Source organism: Rattus norvegicus, chromosome X, assembly GCF_021556685.1.
Source record: "Rattus norvegicus strain SHRSP/BbbUtx chromosome X, alternate assembly SHRSP_T2T, whole genome shotgun sequence".
In the NCBI taxonomy this organism is placed as follows: Eukaryota; Metazoa; Chordata; class Mammalia; order Rodentia; family Muridae; genus Rattus; species Rattus norvegicus.
In genome coordinates, this window is record NC_141554.1 from 26,901,908 (window position 1) to 26,921,516 (window position 19,609).

The 19,609-nt window shown below is 42.9% G+C and overlaps 1 non-coding gene and 1 pseudogene across 1 annotated transcript; one reads left to right on the forward strand and one right to left on the reverse strand.

Annotated features, from left to right (window-relative positions):
- The first annotated feature begins 11,560 nt into the window (after nt 1-11,560).
- Trnag-acc (transfer RNA glycine (anticodon ACC)) lies at nt 11,561-11,642 on the forward strand. The gene has a single exon. It is a non-coding gene; the product is annotated as a tRNA-Gly (tRNA).
- A 382-nt stretch (nt 11,643-12,024) lies between these two features.
- Nucleotides 12,025-12,761, reverse strand: Rhoa-ps1 (ras homolog family member A, pseudogene 1; annotated as a pseudogene).
- Nucleotides 12,762-19,609: the final 6,848 nt, after the last annotated feature.

The window sequence follows — 19,609 nt, forward strand, 5'->3', positions numbered from 1 at the left end:
GACCGTTAATGTTGAGAGATTGTAAGGAATAGTGATTATTGCTTCCTGTTATATTCATATTTGGATGTGAGATTAAGTTTGTGTGCTTTTCTTCTCTTCGTTTTGTTGCCAAGGTGATTAGTTTCTTGCTTTTTCTAGGGTGTAGCTTGCCTCCTTATTTTGGGCTTTACCATTTATTATCCTTTGTAGGGCTGGATTTGTAGTAAGATATTGTGCGAATTTGGTTTTGTCATGGAATATCTTGTTTTCTCCATCTATGTTAACTGAGAGTTTTGCAGGATATTGTAATCTGGGCTGGCATTTGTGTTCTCTTAGGGTCTGTATGACAACTGTCAATGATCTTCTGCCTTTCATAGTCTCTGCTCAGAAATCTGGTGTGATTCTGATAGTTCTGCCTTTATATGTTACTTGACCTTTTTCCCTTACTGCTTTTAGTATTCTTTCTTTTTTGTGCATTTGGTGTTTTGACTATTATATCATGGGAGGAGTTTCTTTTCTGGTCCAATCTATTTGGAGTTCTGTAGGCTTCTTGTATGTTTATGCGCATCTCTTTCTTTAGGTTAAGGAAGTTTTCTTCTATGATTTTGTTGAAGATATTTACTGATCCTTTGAGCTGCGAGTCTTCACTCTCTTCTATACCTATTATCCTTAGGTTTGATCTTCTCATTGAGTCCTGGATTTCCTGTATGTTTTGGACCAGTAGCTTTTTCTGTTTCACATTATCTTTGACTGTTGTGTCGATGATTTTTATGGAATCTTCTGTTCCTGAGATTCTCTCTTCCATCTCTTGTATTCTGTTGGTGATGCTTGTATCTATGGCTCCTTGCCTCTTCTTTTGGTTTTCTATATCCAGTGTTGTTTCCATGTGTTCTTTCTTGATTGCTTCTATTTCCATTTTAATTCGTTCACTTGTTTGATTGTGTTTTCCTGGAATTCTTCCAGGGATGTTTGTGACTCCTCTCTATGGGCTTCTACTTGTTTATTCATGTTTTCCTGGATTCTTTCAGGGATTTTTGGGATTCCTCTCTGTAGGCTTCTACTTGTACTCTAAGGGAGTTCTTCACGTCTTTCTTGAAGTCCTCCAGCATCATGATCAAATATGATTTTGAAACTAGATCTTGCTTTTCTGGTGTGTTTGGATATTCCCTGTTTGCTTTGGTGGGAGACTTGTGATCTGATGATGCCATGTAGTCTTGGTTTCTGTTGCTTGGGTTCCTGTGCTTGCCTCTCGCCATCAGATTATCTCTAGTGTTACTTTGTTCTGCTATTTCTGACAGTGGCTAGACTGTCCTATAAGCCTGTGTGTCAGGAGTGCTGTAGACCTGTTTTCCTGTTTTCTTTCAGTCAGTTATGGGGACAGAGTGCTTTGCTTTCGGGCATGTAGTTTTTCCTATCTACAGGTCTTCAGCTGTTCCTGTGGGCCTGTGTCTTGAGTTCACCAGGCAGGTCGCTTGCAGCAGAAAAGTTGGTCTTACCTGTGGTCCCGAGGCTCAAGTTTGCTCGTGGGGTGTTGCTTATGAGCTCTCCTCGGCAGCCGCAACCAGGAAGATCTTCGCCGCCCTTTCTGGGAGCTTCCGTGCACCAGGGTTCCAGATGGCGTTTGGTGTTTTCCTCTGGAATCAGTAATGTGTGCAGAGTGCAGTCTCTTCTGGTTTCCCAGTTGTGTCTGCCTCTCTGAAGGTTTAGCTCTCCCTCCCATGGGATTTGTGTGCAGAGAACTGTTTATCCGGTAGGTCCCTTCAGGTTCCGGCGGTGTCTCAGATGCAGCAGATTTCCTGCTCCTGTGCCCTTATCCATGGGAACCCAGAGGCGGTATACAGTTTCCTCTTGGGTCAGGGATGTGGGCAGGGGTGGGCAGTGTTGGTGGTCTCTTTTGCTCTGCAGTCTCAGGAGTGCCCACCTGACCAGGCGGTGAGGGCTCTCTCAAAGGGGGTTTTGCAAATTGGGTATTTCTTATTTACATTTCTATTGTTATTTCCTTTCCCAGTTTCCAAGCAAAAATCCCCCAACCCCCCCCACTCCCCTTCTATATGGGTGGTATCCTCCCGATCCTCCCCCTATTACCACGCTACCCCCAACAATCCTGTTCACTGGGGGTTCAGTCTTGGCAGGACCAAGGGCTTCCCCTTCCACTGGTGCCCCAACAAGTCTATTCATTGCCACCTATGAAGTTGGAGCCCAGGGTCAGTCCATGTATAGGCTTTGGGTACTGGCTTAGTCCCTGGAAGATCGGGTTGGTTGGCATTGTTGTTCATATGGGGTCTCAAGACCCTTCAAGCTCTTTCAGTTCTTTCTCTGATTCCTTCAACGGGGGTCCCGTTCTTAGTTCAGTGGGTTTGCTGCTGGCATTCGCCTATGTATTTGCTGTATTCTGGCTGTGTCTCTCAGGAGAGATCTACATCCGGTTCCTATCAGCCTGCACTTCTTTGCTTCATCCCTCTTATCTAGTTTGGTGGCTGTTTATGTATGGGACACATGTGGGGCAGGCTCTGAATGGATGTTCCTTCAGTCTCTGTTCTAAACTTTGCTTCCCTATTCCCTGCCAAGGGTATTCTTGTTCCCCTTTTAAAGAAGGAGTGAAGCATTCGCATTTTGGTCATCCTTAAAGCTAGTGTGAATAGTATTTCTCCTCCAATTCTCTCCTCATGTCTGTTGGTATATAGAAAAAGTACTGATTTTTTCTATGTTGATTGTATATGCTCAGTGTTTTGACTATAAGTTGTCTGCAAATAAAAACAATATGAATTCTTCCCTTCCCGTTTGTATGCCTTTTGTTTATATTCTATTTTTAAATTTTTTGAAAGCCAGGGTCTTAATTCAGAAATTATGGCCTGTATGTTGACTTTTTTTCATAATGATATATTTATATTAAATTAAAATATAATCACATGACTTACAATTTTCCTTTTCCTCCCTCCAGTCTCTTCCATATCCACTCCCTCTAAGCTGTCCCATGTCCCCCCCTAAACTGATAGCCTCTTTTTTTTTGAAAACTGCCTTTATTCTATTAGTTGGAAAAATTAACTGGTACAGAAAAAAGTTTAGTCAGCTGGAGAGAAGAGATCCCCCACGAACCCACCCATTGCCACCAATAAAAACTGGTGGCTCCTCTGAGAGGCTACTTCGATAACAGTGTGGAGAAAGGAGCACTGTGCCTCAGAGCCAGACCCTTCAGTCCAGGTGAGAAAGGCTATGCCACCTCCAAAATGTAATAGCCTCAAGGGTGAAACCAGATTCCTATTTACTTAGTCAAGTCTGGAAAGGGGTACTGGAATGATATATAGGGCCGAATAGGGAAGATATGGCCATATTTTATCAGAGAAAGTGACAAAATGGGAATTTTAAAAATGAATTTTCTGAGCTCACTGCTCCCAAACCACTTGGGAGAGAGAGAGCTCAACGCCTGGACAGGTGGGCACTCCTGAGACTGCAGAGCAGGAGAGATGACATCCTGGCCCACCCCTGCCCACATCCCTGGCACAAGAGGAAAGTGTATAGGGCCTCTGAGAACCGGAAGATAAGGGAACTCGAGTGGCAGGTCCCCTGCAGTCCAGACACCTCCGGGACCTGAAGGGACTGAAGGGACCAGGTGAACAGTTCTCTGCACCCAAATCCTGTGGGAGGGAAAGCTAAACTTTCAGAGGGGCAGACATGCCTGGGAAGTGAGAAGAGACTACACTCTGCCCACATTTCTGACTCCAGAGGAAAACACCTAATGCCATCTGGGACCCCGGTGCACCGGGGCTCTGAGAAAAGGCGGCACAGACCCTCCTGGTTGCCACCCTCACGGAGAACTCAAAAGCAGCACCCCCACAAGCAATTTGAGCCATGGGACCTCAGGTAAGACCAACTTTTCTGCTACAAGCAACCTGCCTGGTGGACTCAGGACACAGGCCCACAGGAACAGCTTAAGACCAGTAGACAGGAAAGACTACACGCCCGAAAGCAGAACACTCTGTTCCCATAACTGGCTGAAAGTCAACAGGAAAACAGGTCGAGAGCACTCCTGACACACAGGCCTATAGGACAGTCTAGCCACTGTCAGAAATAGCAGAACAAGGTAACACCATAGTCAACCTGATGGCAAGAAGCAAGCGCAGGAACCCAAGCAACAGAAACCAAGACTACATGGCATCATCAGAGCCCAATTCTCCTACCAAAGCAAAGCTGAATATTCAAAGACACCAGAAAAAGAAGATCTAGATTTAAAATCACATTTGATCATGATGATAGAGGACTTCAAGAAAGACATAAAGAACTCCTTTAGAGAAAAGCAGGAAAACATAAATAAACAAGTAGAAGCCTATAGACAGGAATCACAAAAATCCCTGAAAAAATTCCAGGAAAACACAATCAAACAAGTGAACGAATTAAAATGGAAATAGAAGCAATCAAGAAAGAACACATGGAAACAACACTGGATATAGAAAACCAAAAGAAGAGGCAAGGAGCCATAGATACAAGCATCACCAACAGAATACAAGAGATGGAAGAGAGAATCTCAGGAACAGAAGATTCCATAAAAATCATCGACACAACAGTCAAAGATAATGTGAAACAGAAAAAGTTACTGGTCCAAAACATCTGGGAAATCCAGGACAGAATGACACGATCAAACCTAAGGATAATAGGTATAGAAGAGAGTGAAGACTCGCAGCTCAAAGGATCAGTAAATATCTTCAACAAAATCATAGAAGAAAACTTCCTTAACCTAAAGAAAGAGATGCCCATAAACATACAAGAAGCCTACAGAACTCCAAATAGATTGGACCAGAAAAGAAACTCCTCCCATGATATAATAGTCAAAACACCAAATGCACAAAAAAGAAAGAATACTAAAAGCAGTAAGGGAAAAAGGTCAAGTAACATATAAAGGCAGAACTATCAGAATCACACCAGATTTCTGAGCAGAGACTATGAAAGGCAGAAGATCATTGACAGTTGTCATACAGACCCTAAGAGAACACAAATGCCAGCCCAGATTACAATATCCTGCAAAACTCTCAGTTAACATAGATGGAGAAAACAAGATATTCCATGACAAAACCAAATTCGCACAATATCTTACTACAAATCCAGCCCTACAAAGGATAATAAATGGTAAAGCCCAAAATAAGGAGGCAAGCTACACCCTAGAAAAAGCAAGAAACTAATCACCTTGGCAACAAAACGAAGAGAAGAAAAGCACACAAACTTAATCTCACATCCAAATATGAATATAACAGGAAGCAATAATCACTATTCCTTACAATCTCTCAACATTAACGGTCTCAAATCCCCAATAAAAAGATATAGATTAACAAACTGGATACACAATGAGGACCCTGCATTCTGCTGCCTACAGGAAACACATCTCAGACACAAAGACAGACACTACCTCAGAGTGAAAGACTAGAAAACAACTTTCCAAGCAAATGGACGGAAGCAGCAAGCTGCAGTAGCCATTCTAATATTGAATAAAATCAATTTTCAACTAAAAGTCATCAAAAAAGATAAGGAAGGACACTTCATATTCATCAAAGAAAAAATCCACCAAGATGAACTCTCAATCCTAAATATCTATGTCCCAAATACAATGGCACCTACATACGTAAAAGAAACCTTACTAAAGCTCAAAACACACACTGCACCTCACACAATAATAGTAGGTGATTTCAACACCCCACTCTCATCAATGGACAGATCATGGAAACAGAAATTAAATAGAGACGTAGCCAGACTAAGACAGGTCATGAACCAAATGGACTTAACAGATATTTATAAAACATTCTATCCTAAAGCGAACGGATATACCTTCTTCTCAGCTCCTCATGGTACTTTCTCCAAAATTGACCATATAATTGGTCATAAAACAGGCCTCCACAGATACAGAAAGGTAGAAATAATCCCATGCGTCCTATCAGACCACCACGGCCTAAAACTGGTCTTCAATAACAATAAGGGAAGAATGCCCACATATACGTGGAAATTGAACAATGCTCTATTCAATGATAACCTGGTCAAGGAAGAAATAAAGGCAGAAATTAAAGACTTCTTAGAATTTAATGAAAATGAACGCACAACATACCCAAACTTATGGGACACAATGAAAGCTGTGCTAAGAGGAAAACTCATAGCTCTGAGTGTCTGCAGAAAGAAATAGGAGAGAGCATATATCAGCAGCTTGACAGCACACCTAAAAGATCTAGAAGAAAAAGAAGCAAATACACGCAGGAGGAGTGGAAGGCAGGAAATAATCAAACTCAGAGCTGAAATCAACCAAGTAGAAACAAAAAGGAATGTATAAAGAATCAACAGAACCAAAAGTTGGTACTTTGAGAAAATCAACAAGATAGAAAAACCCTTAGCCAGACTAACTAGAGGACACAGAGAATGTGTCCAAATTAGCAAAATCACAAGTGAAAAGGGAGACATAACAACAGAATCAGAGGAAATTAAAAAAATTATAAGATCCGACCACAAAAGCCTATATTCAACAAAACTTGAAATTCTGGAGGAAATGGACAATATCCTGGACAGATACCAGGTACCGAAGTTAAATCAGGAACAGATAAACCAGTTAAACCACCCCATAACCCCTAAAGAAATAGAAGAAGTCATTAAAATCTCCCAACCAAAATGAGCCCAGGTCCAGATGGGTTCAGTGCAGAGTTCTATCAGACCTTCATAGAAGACCTCATACCAATACTACCCAAACTATTCCACAAAATTGAAACAGATGGAGTGCTACCGAATTCCTTCTATGAAGCCACAATTACACTTATACCTAAACCACACAAAGACCCAACAAAGAAAGAACTTCAGACCAATTTCCCTTATGAATATCGACGCAAACATATTCAATAAAATTCTAGCATACCAAATCCAAGAGAACATCAAAACAATCATGCAACATGATCAAGTAGGCTTCATCCCAGGCATACAGGGATGGTTTAATATATGGAAAACCATCAACATAATCCATTATATAAACAAACTGAAAGAACAAAACCACATGATCATTTCATTAGATGCTGAGAAAGCATTTGACAAAATTCAACACCCCTTAATGATAAAAGCCCTGGGAAGAATAGGAATTCAAGGCCCATACCTAAACATAGTAAAAGCCATATACAGCAAACCAGTTGCTAACATTATACTAAATGGAGAGAAACTTGAAGCAATCCCACTAAAATCAAGGACTAGACATGGCTGCCCACTCTCTCCCTACTTATTCAATATAGTTCTTGAAGTTCTAGCCAGAGCAATCAGACAACAAAAGGAGATCAAAGGGATACAGATTGGAAAAGAAGTCAAAATATCAGTATTTGCAGATGGTATAATAGTATATTTAAGTGATCCCAAAAGTTCCACGAGAGAACTACTAAAGCTGATAAACACCTTCAGGAAAGTGGATGGGTATAAAATTAACTCAAATAAATCAGTAGCCTTCCTCTACACAAAAGAGAAACAAGCCGAGAAAGAAATTAGGGAAACGACACCCTTCATAATAGTCCCAAATAATATAAAATACTTCGGTGTGACTTTAACCAAGCAAGTGATAGATCTGTATGATAAGAACTTCAAGCCTCTGAAGAAAGAAATTAAAGAAGACCTCACAAGATGGAACGATCTCCCATGCTCATGGATTGGCAGGATTAATGTAGTAAAACTGGCCATTTTACCAAAATCGGTCTACAGATTCAATGCAATCCCCATCAAAATACCAATCCAATTCTTCAGAGAGTTAGACAGAACAATTTGCAAATGCATCTGGAGTAACAAAAAACCCAGGATAGCTAAAACTATCCTCAACAATAAAAGGACTTCTGGGGAATCACTATCCCTGAACTCAAGCAGTATTACAGAGCAATAGTGATAAAAACTGCATGGTATTGGTACAGAGACAGACAGATAGAACAGTGGAATAGAATTGAAGACCCAGAAATGAACCCACACACCTAGGGTCACTTGATTTTTGACAAAGGAGTCAAAACAATCCAATAGAAAAAAGATAGCATTTTTAGCAAATGGTGCTGGTTCAACTGGAGGTCAGCATGTAGAAGAATGCAGATCAACCCATGCTTATCAACCTGTACAAAGCTTAAGTCCAAGTGGATCAAGGAACTCCACATCAAACCAGATACACTCAAACTAATAGAAGAAAAAGTGGGGAAGCATCTCCAACACATGGGCACTGGAGAAAATTTCCTGAGCAAAACAACAATGCCTTATGCTCTAAGATCAAGAATCGACAAATGAGATATCATAAAACTGCAAAGCTTCTGTAAGGCAAAGGACACTGTGGTTAGGACAAAACGGCAACCAACAGATTGGGAAAAGATCTTTACCAATCCTACAACAGATAGAGGCCTTATATCCAAAATATACAAAGAACTCAAGAAGTTAGACCGCAGGGAGACAAATAACCCTATTAAAAATGGGGCTCAGAGCTAGACAAAGAATTCACAGCTGAGGAATGCCGAATGGCTGAGAAACACCTAAAGAAATGTTCAACATCTTTAGTCATAAGGGTAGTGCAAATCAAAACATCCCTGAGATTTCACCTCACACCAGTGAGAATGGCTAAGATCAAAAACTCAGGTGACAGCAAATGCTGGCGAGGATGTGGAGAAAGAGGAACACTTCTCCATTGTTGGTGGGTTTGCAGACTGGTACAACCATTCTGGAAATCAGTCTGGAGGTTCCTCAGAAAGTTGGACATTGAACTACCTGAGGACTTACTTTATACCTCTCTTGGGCATATACCCAAAAGATGCCCCAACATATAAAAAAACACGTGCTCCACCAAGTTCATAGCAGCCTTTTTATAATAACCAGAAGCTGGAAAGAACCCAAATGTCCTTCAACAAAGGAATGGATACAGAAAATGTGGTATATCTACACAATGGAATATTACTCACCTATCAAAAATAATGACCTTATGAAATTCATAGGCAAATGGATGGAACTGGAAAATATCATCCTGAGTGAGGTAACCCAATCACAGAAAAACACACATGGTATGCACTCATTGATAAGTGGCTATTAGCCCAAATGCTTGAATTACCCTAGATGCACAGAACACATGTAACTGATGAAGGATGACCAAAATGCGAATGTTCCACTCCTTTAAAAGGGGAACACGCATACCCTTGGCAGATTTGGAAAAGATTTTTACCAATCCTACAACAGATAGAGGGCTTATGTCCAAAATATACAAAGAACTCAAGAAGTTAGACCACAGGGAGACAAACAACCCTATTAAAAAATGGAGTTCAGAACTAAACAAAGAATTCACACCTGAGGAATGCCGAATGGATGAGAAACACCTAAAGAAATGTTCAACATCTTCAGTCATAAGGGAAATGCAAATCAAAACAACCCTGAGATTTCACCACACACCAGTGAGAATGGCTAAGATCAAAAACTCAGGTGACAGCAAATGCTGACGAGGATGCAGAGAAAGAGGAACACTCCTCCATTGTTGGTGGGTTTGCAGACTGGTACAACCATTCTGGAAATCAGTCTGGAGGTTCCTCAGAAAGTTGGACATTGAACTGCCTGAGGATTCAGCTATACCTCTCTTGAGCATATAGCCAAAAGATGCCCCAACATATAAAAAAGACACGTGCTCCCCTATGTTCATAGCAGCCTTATTTATAATAGCCAGAAGCTGGAAAGAACCCAGATGCCCTTCAACAGAGGAATCGATACAGAAAATGTGGTACATCTACACAATGGAATATTACTCAGCTATCAAAAACAATGCCTTTATGAAATTCATAGACAAATGGTTGGAACTGGAAAATATCATCCTGAGTGAGGTAACCCAATCACAGAAAAACACACATGGTATGCATTCATTGATAAGTGGCTATTAGCCCAAATGCTTGAATTACCCTAGATGCATAGAACACATGAAACTCAAGACGGATGATCAAAATGTGAATGCTTCACTCCTTCTTTAAAAGGGGAACAAGAATACCCTTGGCAGGGAATAGAGAGGCAAAGATTAAAACAGAGACAGAAGGAACACCCATTCAGAGCCTGCCCCACATGTGGCCCATACATATACAACCACCCAATTAGACAAGATGGATGAAGCAAACAAGTGCAGGCCGACAGGAGCCGGATGTAGATCGCTCCTGAGAGACACAGCCAGAATACAGCAAATACAGAGGCAAATGCCAGCAGCAAACCACTGAACTGAGAATAGGACCCCCATTGAAGGAATCAGAGAAAGAACTGGAAGAGCTTGAAGGGGCTCGAGACCCCTTATGAACAACAATGCCAAGCAATAGAGCTTCCAGGGACTAAGCCACTACCTAAGGTCTATACATGGACTGACCCTGGGCTCTAACCTCATAGGTAGCAATGAATATCCTAGTAAGATCACCAGTGGAAGGGGAAGCCCTTGGTCCTGCTAAGACTGAACCCCCAGTGAACGTGATTGTTGGGGGGAGGGCGGCAATTTGGGGAGGGTGTGGAGGGGAACACCCATAAAGAAGGGGAGGAGGAGGGATTAGGGGGATGTTTGCCCGGAAACCGGGAAAGGGAATAACATTCGAAATGTAAATAAGAAATACTCAAGTTAATAAAAAAAAAATAAAATAAAATAAAAGAATACCCTTGGCAGGGAATAGGGAGGCAATGTTTAGAACAGAGCCAGAAGGAACACCCATTCACAGCCTGCCCCACATGTGGCCCATACATATAAAGCCACCCAATTAGGTAAGATGGATGAAGCAAAGAAGTGCAGGCCGACAGGAACCGAATGTAGATCTCTCCTTAGAGACACAGCCAGAATACAGCAAATACATAGGCGAATGCCAGCAGCAAACCACTGAACTGAGAACGGGACCCCCGTTGAAGGAATCAGAGAAAGGACTGAAAGAGCTTGAAGGGCCTCGAGACCCCTTATGAACAACAATGCCAACCAACCAGAGCTTCCCGGGACTAAGGCACTACCCAAAGACTATACATGGACTGACCCTGGGCTCCATCCTCATAGGTTGCAATGAATAGCCTTGTAAGAGCACCAGTGGAAGGGGAAGCCCTTGGTCCTGGCAAGACTGAAGCCTCAGTGAACTTGATTGTTGGGGGGAGGGTGGTAATGGGGGGAGGATGGAGAGGGGAACACCCATATAGAAGGGGAGTGGCAAGGGTTAGGGGGACGTTGGCCTGGAAACCCAGAAAGGGAATAAAGATCAAAATGTAAATAAGAAATACCCAAGTCAATAAAGATGGAAAAAATAAAAATGTATTTTCCATCTGACTTTATTTCCAAATACATTTTGTTTAAAAATAAGCAATACACTCTGGAAATGACAAATACCAGTATTAGGAAATCCAATTATACAAAAAATACTACATTTAGTCTGGGGTAGATATATTTATTTTTGGTAACATACATTAAGTGGCACTAATTACCCTGTAACTATAAGGTAACTACCATGAGACCACAGAACTGTAACTCTGCCACATCTGCGTGGTCTAGGGCCTTTCTAGCTGATCAAGTTTCCAAACACGGGGTGCCCACCCCAGAGCTCTGCCAATGGAATCTGTTAAGAAGTAAAGCTCTGGGGGTTGGGGATTTAGCTCAGTGGTAGAGCGCTTGCCTACCAAGCGCAAGGCCCTGGGTTCGGTCCCCAGCTCCAGAAAACAAAGAAAAAAGAGGAGGAGGAGGAGGAGGAGGAGGAGGAGGAGGAGGAGGAGGAGGAGGAGGAGGAGGAAGAGGAGGAAGAGGAGGAAGAGGAGGAGGAGGAGGAGGAGAAGGAGAACTCTGAAGTAGTGACTCACCAGAGTTCCTTGTAGCTGACAGAAAATAAGCAGGACCTGTTAGTTATAAAGTAGTTGCAGCCTGATTCACAAAGGTTACAACTGTTTCTCTTTCTAGAAGAAGCAGGAAGTTGTGGAATTCTTTGAATTAACGCCTGGTGTCAGGTGGAGTGCAGAGAGTGCGTTAGAGCATTGTCAGAAGGACCCTGGCTGGTCAGACAGGCTGGACATTATTAATAATCATGGTAAATTATAGATAAATGAAAAGGCCAGTAATCATACACTAAGATTAATAAACAGCACTTCAAATTAACCGCATGAGGCTGTGCTTCACAAGGCTTCATGAGATGAGGCACCCAGACTTTTTCTTCCCGCGTCTAGCTTGCAGAGCAGCTCTTGTGGCCATCTCAAAAACCTCTCTCACTCCATCTTTGGTCTTTGCTGAACCCTCCATGTACCCAAAAGTGCCAATCCTGTTTGCCATATCTCTGCCTTCTTCAGGTTTTACCAGCTCCTGCTTCATTTTGGCTAACTCCCTCCTTGTGTGCGCATCATTCTGAAGATCCTTCTTGTTTCCAACTAGGATGATGGATGGGCACATTTGGACAGAAATGCTTGACTTCTGGAGTCCATTTTTCTGGGATGGACTATCAGGGCTGTCAAGGGAAAAACACATCAGTATAATATCAGTGTCTGGGTAGGAGAGAGGCCTCAGGCAGTCATAATCTTCCTGTCCAGTTGTGTCCCATAAAGGTAACTCTACCTGCTTTCCATCCACTTCAATATCTGCCACATAGTTCTCAAACACTGTGGGCACATAAACCTCTGGGAACTGGTCCTTGCTGAAGACTATGAGCAAGCACGTCTTACCACAAGCTCCATCACCAACAATCACCAGTTTCTTCCTGATGGCAGCCATCACTTATGAAGGTGCTAAAGACACACAGCTTCTGGAACGCAGTTGTACAAAGTACCTGGGACTTCTTAGATGCAAGGCTCAAGGTGACGACTTTGAGTTCAGCCTCTTTGCACTGAGGACACCTGCCTGCGAGTCACCAAGCTCTGAGACAAGGAAATAATATAGTTAACAGATGTTATGGACCAAATGAACTCAACAGACATCTCCAGAACATTTCACTGAGCCACAGAAGAATATACCTTCCTCTCAGAACCTCACAGAACTTTCTTCAAAATTGACCACATACTTGGGCATAAAGCAAGTCTCAATAGATACCAGAAAATTGAAATAACTCCCTGGATCCTATCAGACGCCACAGATTAAAGCTGCATTTCAACAACAGCAGAAACAACAGAAAGCTTACAAACTTATGGAAACAGAACAACTCTCTACTCAATGAACACTGGGTCAAGACAGATAATAAAGAAGTTAAACACTTCATAGAATTTAGTGAAAATGAAGGCACACAATGAAAGTAGTGCTAAGGGGGAAAGTTCATAAAACTAATGCCTTCATAAAGAAATTGGCGAGATCTCATACTTACAACTTAACAGCACGCCTGAAAGTTCTAGAACAAAAAGAAGCAAACACACCCAAGAGGAGTAGACAGCAGGAAATAATCAAACTCAGGGCTGAAATCAACAAGTAGAAACATAGAGAACTATACAATGAATCAACCAAATCAAGAGCTGGTTCTTTGAGAAAATCAACAAGATGGATAAACCCTTTCCTAATCAAAAGGCAGAGAGAGAGAATATCCAAAGTAACAAAATCAGAAATAAAAGGGGCTACATAACAACAAACAGTGATAAAATCTGAAGAGTCATTAGGTTATACTTCAAAAGCCTGCACTCCCCAAATTTAAAAAGCTAAAAGAAATGGGCACATTTCTTGATAGATATCACTTACCAAAGTTAAATGAAGATCAGTTAAGCAATTTAAATATACCTTTAACCCATTAGAAGCAGTTATTAAATGTATTCCAACCAAAGAAACAAACAAAAGCAAAAACAAACCGGGGGCCAGATGCTTTTATCACAGAATTCTACCAGACTTTCAAAGAAGAGTTAATACCAATACTCCTTGAATTATTTCACAAAATAGAAATAGACGGCACATCACTCAATTCATTTTACTAGCCCACAGTTACTTTGATACACAAAGTACACAAAGATTCAGAAAGAAAGAAAGAAAGAAAGAAAGAATGAAAGAATGAATTACAGACCAATTCCCTCATAAACATGGATGCAAAAACACTCAACAGAACAGAACACTTGGAAACTGGATCCAAAAACACATCAAAAAGACATTGTGATTAAGTAGGCTTCATTCCAGAGATTTAAGAATTCCACATACAAAATTCTGTCAGTATAACCCACCAGATTAACAAACTGAAAGAAAAAAAAATCCCACATCTCTTTAGATGCTGAAAAAGCCATTGACAAAATCCAACACCCTTTCATGATAAAAGTCTTGAAGAGATCGGGAAAACAAGGAATATACCTAAACGTAATAAAGGCATTATAAGAAAGACAATAGCCAACATCAATTTAAATGGAGAGAAATTCAAAGCAATTCAACTAAAATCAGGAACAAGATGAGTCTGTCCTCTCTCTCTCCATATCCATTCAATCTATTACTTGAAGTTCAAGCTAGAGCAATAGAACAACTAAAGGAAATAAAAGAGATACAAATTGGAAAAGAAGTAGTTAAAGTATTGCTATTTGCAGATGATAAGATAGTATACATAAGAGCAACTCCAAAAATTCTGCCAGGGAACCCGTACAGCTGATAAACACCTTCAACAAAGTGGCTGGATACAAAATTAACAACAGCAACAGCAACAACAAAGTAGCACTCCAATATACAAATGATAAACAGTCTGAAAAAAGAAATTAGGGAAACAATACCCTTCACAATAGCCACAAATAATATAAAAATATCTTGGTGTAAGCAAATGAAAGACCTATATAACTAGAACTTCAAGTCTTTGAACAAAGAAACTGGGCTAGAGAGACAGCTCAGAGATTAAGCCACTGCCTGCTCTTACAGAGGTCCTGAGCTCAATTCCCAGCAATCACATATGGCTCACAACTATCTGTAATGAAGTCTGGTGCTCTCTTCTTGTCTGTATACATACACTCAGTCAAAAGGATGTATACATAATAAATAAACAAATCTGAAAGAAAGGAAGGAAGGAAGGAAGGAAGGAAGGAAGGAAGGAAGGAAGGAAGGGAGGGAGGAAGGAAGGAAGGAAGGGAGGAAGGAAGGAACTGGAGAAGATATCAAAGGATGGAAAGACCTCCCATACTCATGGATTGGTAGGATTAGCATAGTAAAAATGGCCAACTTTCCTAAAGCAATCTACAAATTCAATGCAATTCCCATCAAAATTCCAATATAATTACAGGCATTTACAGAAAAATACTCAACTTCACGTATAAAAATAAAAAATATAAACCAAGATAGCTAAAACATTCCTGTAAAATAATACAGGATTCAGAGGTTCCCAAGGTATTACCATCCCAGACTTCAAGCTCAAGCTCTACTACACAGCTTTAGCAATAAAAGCCATTGATCAATGGAACTGAATCCAAGCCCCAGACATAAATTCACACACTTACGGACACCTGATTTTTGACAAAAAAATCTAAAATCATGCAATACAAAAAAGAAAGCATCATCAACAAATGTCTACAGGTAGAAGAATGCAAACAGATCCATATCTATCACCCTGCACAAATCTCAAGTCCAAGTGGATCAAAGACCTCAACATAAAACCAGATACACTAAATCTAATAGAAGAGAAACTGCAGAATAGCCATGGACACATTGGTGCAGGAGGCAAATTTCTGGATGAACATATAATATATGGGTGTGTGTGTGTGTGTGTGTGTGTGTGTGTGTGTGTGTGTGTGTTACATTTACACAATGGAGTATTGCTCAGCTGTTAAAAATAACATCCTGAAATTTGCATACAAGTAGATAAAACTAGAAAAAAAATCCTGAGTGAGGTAACTGAGACCCAGAAAGACAAACTTGGTATATACTCATTTATATACAGATATTCAATGTAAAGTAAAGGATAATCATGTTACAATCCACAGACTCCGAGAAGTTAAGTAACAAGGAGAGAACAGGGGCAGGGAACACATGGATCTCACTGGAAAGAGGAAATAGAACAAAATTTATAGGTAGAGCTTGGGTGCATGGGTATGGAAAGAGGAGGGATCAGATGGGAAGAAGAGAGTTGACTGGAAATGGGGGCGGGCTATTTGGAAGTGAGCTAGAAACATAGTGCAGTGGAAAGTCCCTGGAATCTACAATGACAACTGTAGCAAAAACTCCTAGTAATGGAAGATATGGAACCTGAACTGGCCATCTTCTCTAACCAGGCAAGGCTTGCAGTGGGGTGACTAGAACACCAACCCAGCCACAAAAGCTTTGGCTTATAATTTGTCCTACCGGAAAGGTGTGCTGGGGTAAGGAAGGCACAAACCTTGTGGGGGTGGTCAACCAATGACTGGTCCAGCTTAAGATCCATGCCACAAGAGGGGCTCATCCATGACACAGCCTACAGAACCAGAAACCAGAGGGTGCAGAGTCCAGAGACCTAAGGTAGAACCAAACACAACTAGAAAAAAAACAATGAAATGATTGTTAATGATACTCTACTATACTTGTAGACCTGAGCCAAGTATAATCATCGCTAGAGAGATTTCATCCAGAACCTGATGGAAGCAGATGCAGAGTCCCACATTCAAACATTAGGCAGCTCTTGGAACCTTCAGGAAGAGGGAGAGGAAAGATTGTGGGAGCAGGAAGGGTCAAGGACACCAAGAGAACACAGTCCAAAGAATCGACTAAGGAGGACTCATGGGCCTCACAGAAAATGCACTGACAATCAGGGAGGCTGAGGGAGGGTGTCTGGCGGAGGTTCTCTGTGTATATACTGTGGTTGTTTAGCTTCATCTTCTTATGGGGCTCCTAAAAATGTGATCGGGGCTATCTCTAACTCTTTCACCTAATCTTTGGACACTTTCCTCCTACCAGATTTGCCTTGTTCAGCTATGATATGAAGGTTTGTGGCCAGCCTTATTGTGACATCTTATGCCACATTTGATTGATATCCATGGAAGGCGGGTTTTGTTTTTGGTTTTTTGGGTTTTTTTTTTTCTAAAGGGAAAGAGAAGGACCAGATCTGGGGGAGAGGGGAGCGGAGTGAGGAGAAGGATTGGTAAAACAGGAGAGAGAGGAAACTGGGATTGGGATGCAAAATATGAAAGAAGACAGAATGAATGAGCAAAAGAATGAAATAGATAAAAACATGAATAACATCATTATCGCCTGCTTTAACTTACTTGCAAACATGGAGCAGCTCACATCAATAAAAAACACCACATTCTTCTCTACTGGCTGGAGGCCTCTGGGGGCAAAGTAATGAATAAAATAGCCACCATAGACCTGGATGAAAAGAAGGGGAGGCAAGAAGCATGGGGAGGGACAACCTGAATCAGCCCCCTCTCCCTCTCCTGCATGACACCCTGCTCTTTCCTTCCCAGGCCAGCACACTCTCCCTACTTGTGACTGTTGGCTCTGTGTTTATCTGCACACCAGAACGGAACCGATGCTCTGCAGACCTTCAGCCCGGGCCTTGCCCAGAGCAGCAGAGTGAAGAAGACAAGTTTGGGGCCCAGGCCTACAAGGGTCAGCATCTTTGGAATATGTGAGTTCCTGTCCATGAGGCAGCCTGACTTGCACAGGCTTGAGGGTCCCCGGGGACGTTTGTCTGGGCTCCAGGAACGGAAAGTATTGTTTTAACCTCCCTCCACAGAGTGAGCCGGGGGCCCAGCTCATTGCTGCCAAGGGCTGGGAGCTTGCAGGGCCTCCTTCTCCTCCTAAACTCTCCTTTCTGCTGTTGCTGGGCAGAGCAGAGAGGGGAGGAGGAAGCAGAGGCCAACAGAGCTGTGTGTGCAGAGGGGATTGGTTAGCACCAGGTGCAGATGCCTTGGCTGTCCTGCTGTGATTGGCTGTTGGTCCCCTGCCCCCACTCCCATCTTTCCCTCTGCAGAGCCTGAGGGCTGGGTCAGTGGAGGGAAGAGAAGGAGATGGGCCAGGAGGCCCCTCAGGACCAGTGTCCTCTCCAGCCAGGGAGGCCTAGGCTGCCTACAGCTTGAGGCCTAAGGAAGGCCTCTGGGCTGCCCGGGAAAGGCAGTGTTTGCTGCTGTGTGCTCTCAGTCACACACTGAGCTCCCTTCTTTTCCAGAGGAGAGAGGAATGGGAAGAGGAAATGCTTTTCCCTCCATCCCTGTCTCTGAGTTAATTCACATGGAATGGGAGGCCTGTCCCCACAATCCTTGCTGCTGTCCCATTTCCCCAAGGCTTCTATCAGTCACACGCCCTGTCCCTGCCAAGCCAAGAGCAGAAATCTTGAGGGCTCCGAGTACCTGGTATAGGTGGGGAAGCGAATGTGCCCACTAGTGTCTGACCCGATTCTAAACAGTTCTGTGACTAGCCTGTATCCTGGATAGAAGACTGTCCAGCAGCCTCCCACAGCCCACACAGTGAATCACGCCATGCTGTCAGCCCAGGAGAACTCAGAAGTGCAACAAATCACACAGGCTTGTACAAGCCACCTTGATTTCCAGAGGTGTTCATGTGCTCAAGAACGGGTTCATCCTGAAGAATTTGGTGTGTAAGTGTAAGGTCAGGCTTGCTGAAGCTGCTCTGAGTGCTAGGTGGGCACATTGTCTCTGAGTGACTTTGCTTCCTCCCGTCCATTACTGAGCCCACACAGGGACCGCAGACCATAAAGCCCTGCCCATTCCCCCGCTGTGTCCAGCTCACTGGCCACATGAAGAATTGGAAACCTCAGGTACCTCCTACTTGGAGGACCCAGTAAGACCTTTGCTGTCTCCACCAGCAGCTTCCACTGCTTTGTTCGTGGAGACCACACAGCACCAGACTCCCTTCCCATAGGATCTGAGAGTCAGCCTGGCCTTCTTGCCACGTGACCACCCACACTCCCTGCTTTGATCTGCTGCAAACAGTCCAGGGCTGCCTGGCCTCTTAACCTCAAACCAGCCATATTTACAGTGTAGACTTTTCACTCTCAGATTCCTTGTCTTAGTACATGCCTTCCTCACTGCCTCTTTGCAACAGTCACAACTGCCACGACTCTCCATCTGTGTCCTTGCCTTCAGATGGCATAGGCCGCCTTCTCCCACAGAACCCTCTGCCTTTCCCTTCACTCCAGGTGAGATCAATTCACTATTGCCACAGGACTTTCCATGTCAGCTCTTTTAGGAAGACCATCCTAACACCTCCTTGCCTGATACCACTCACAGGCTGCTTAGCACAGCACCTACAGTTTATGTGATCTCTGATGACAATGAGGATCTGTCTGGTTCACAACGAGTAACTACCTGGGGAGAGATTGGAAGCTGAGACTGATCCTTTCTGAGTTTCCAGGGGCACTGAGTTGGGCCCAGGGCCTGAGTAGTTTTGCCGGTGGATGTGTCAAGATTGGGAAGAAGGAGCAGGCTTGCTCCCAGCAATGTATGGGGTGGGGTAGAGGGAGAACTGTGTCTCACATATGGAGGAATGAAGATAGGAAGTGGGTTACCAGGGTCTAGGGTAGAGAAGCAGAAGCTGAACAGTAGAGGAGGTAGAGGGAGACACACTCAGGGTACCAGTGAGCCTGAGCAAATCAATGCTCCTGTGCCCTGTGGGACTGGCTCAGGAAGTTGTGGAGAAAGGGGTTTGGTGGCTTGGGGCCTTTCAGAGGGTGCTCTGTGTGAGGAGCATTGCACGGAGGCAGAAAAGCCCTCCTGGGAGCTGACTTCTCAGGCACTGGCTAACCTTATGAGCGAGCCTCGGGTCTTGGGTCAG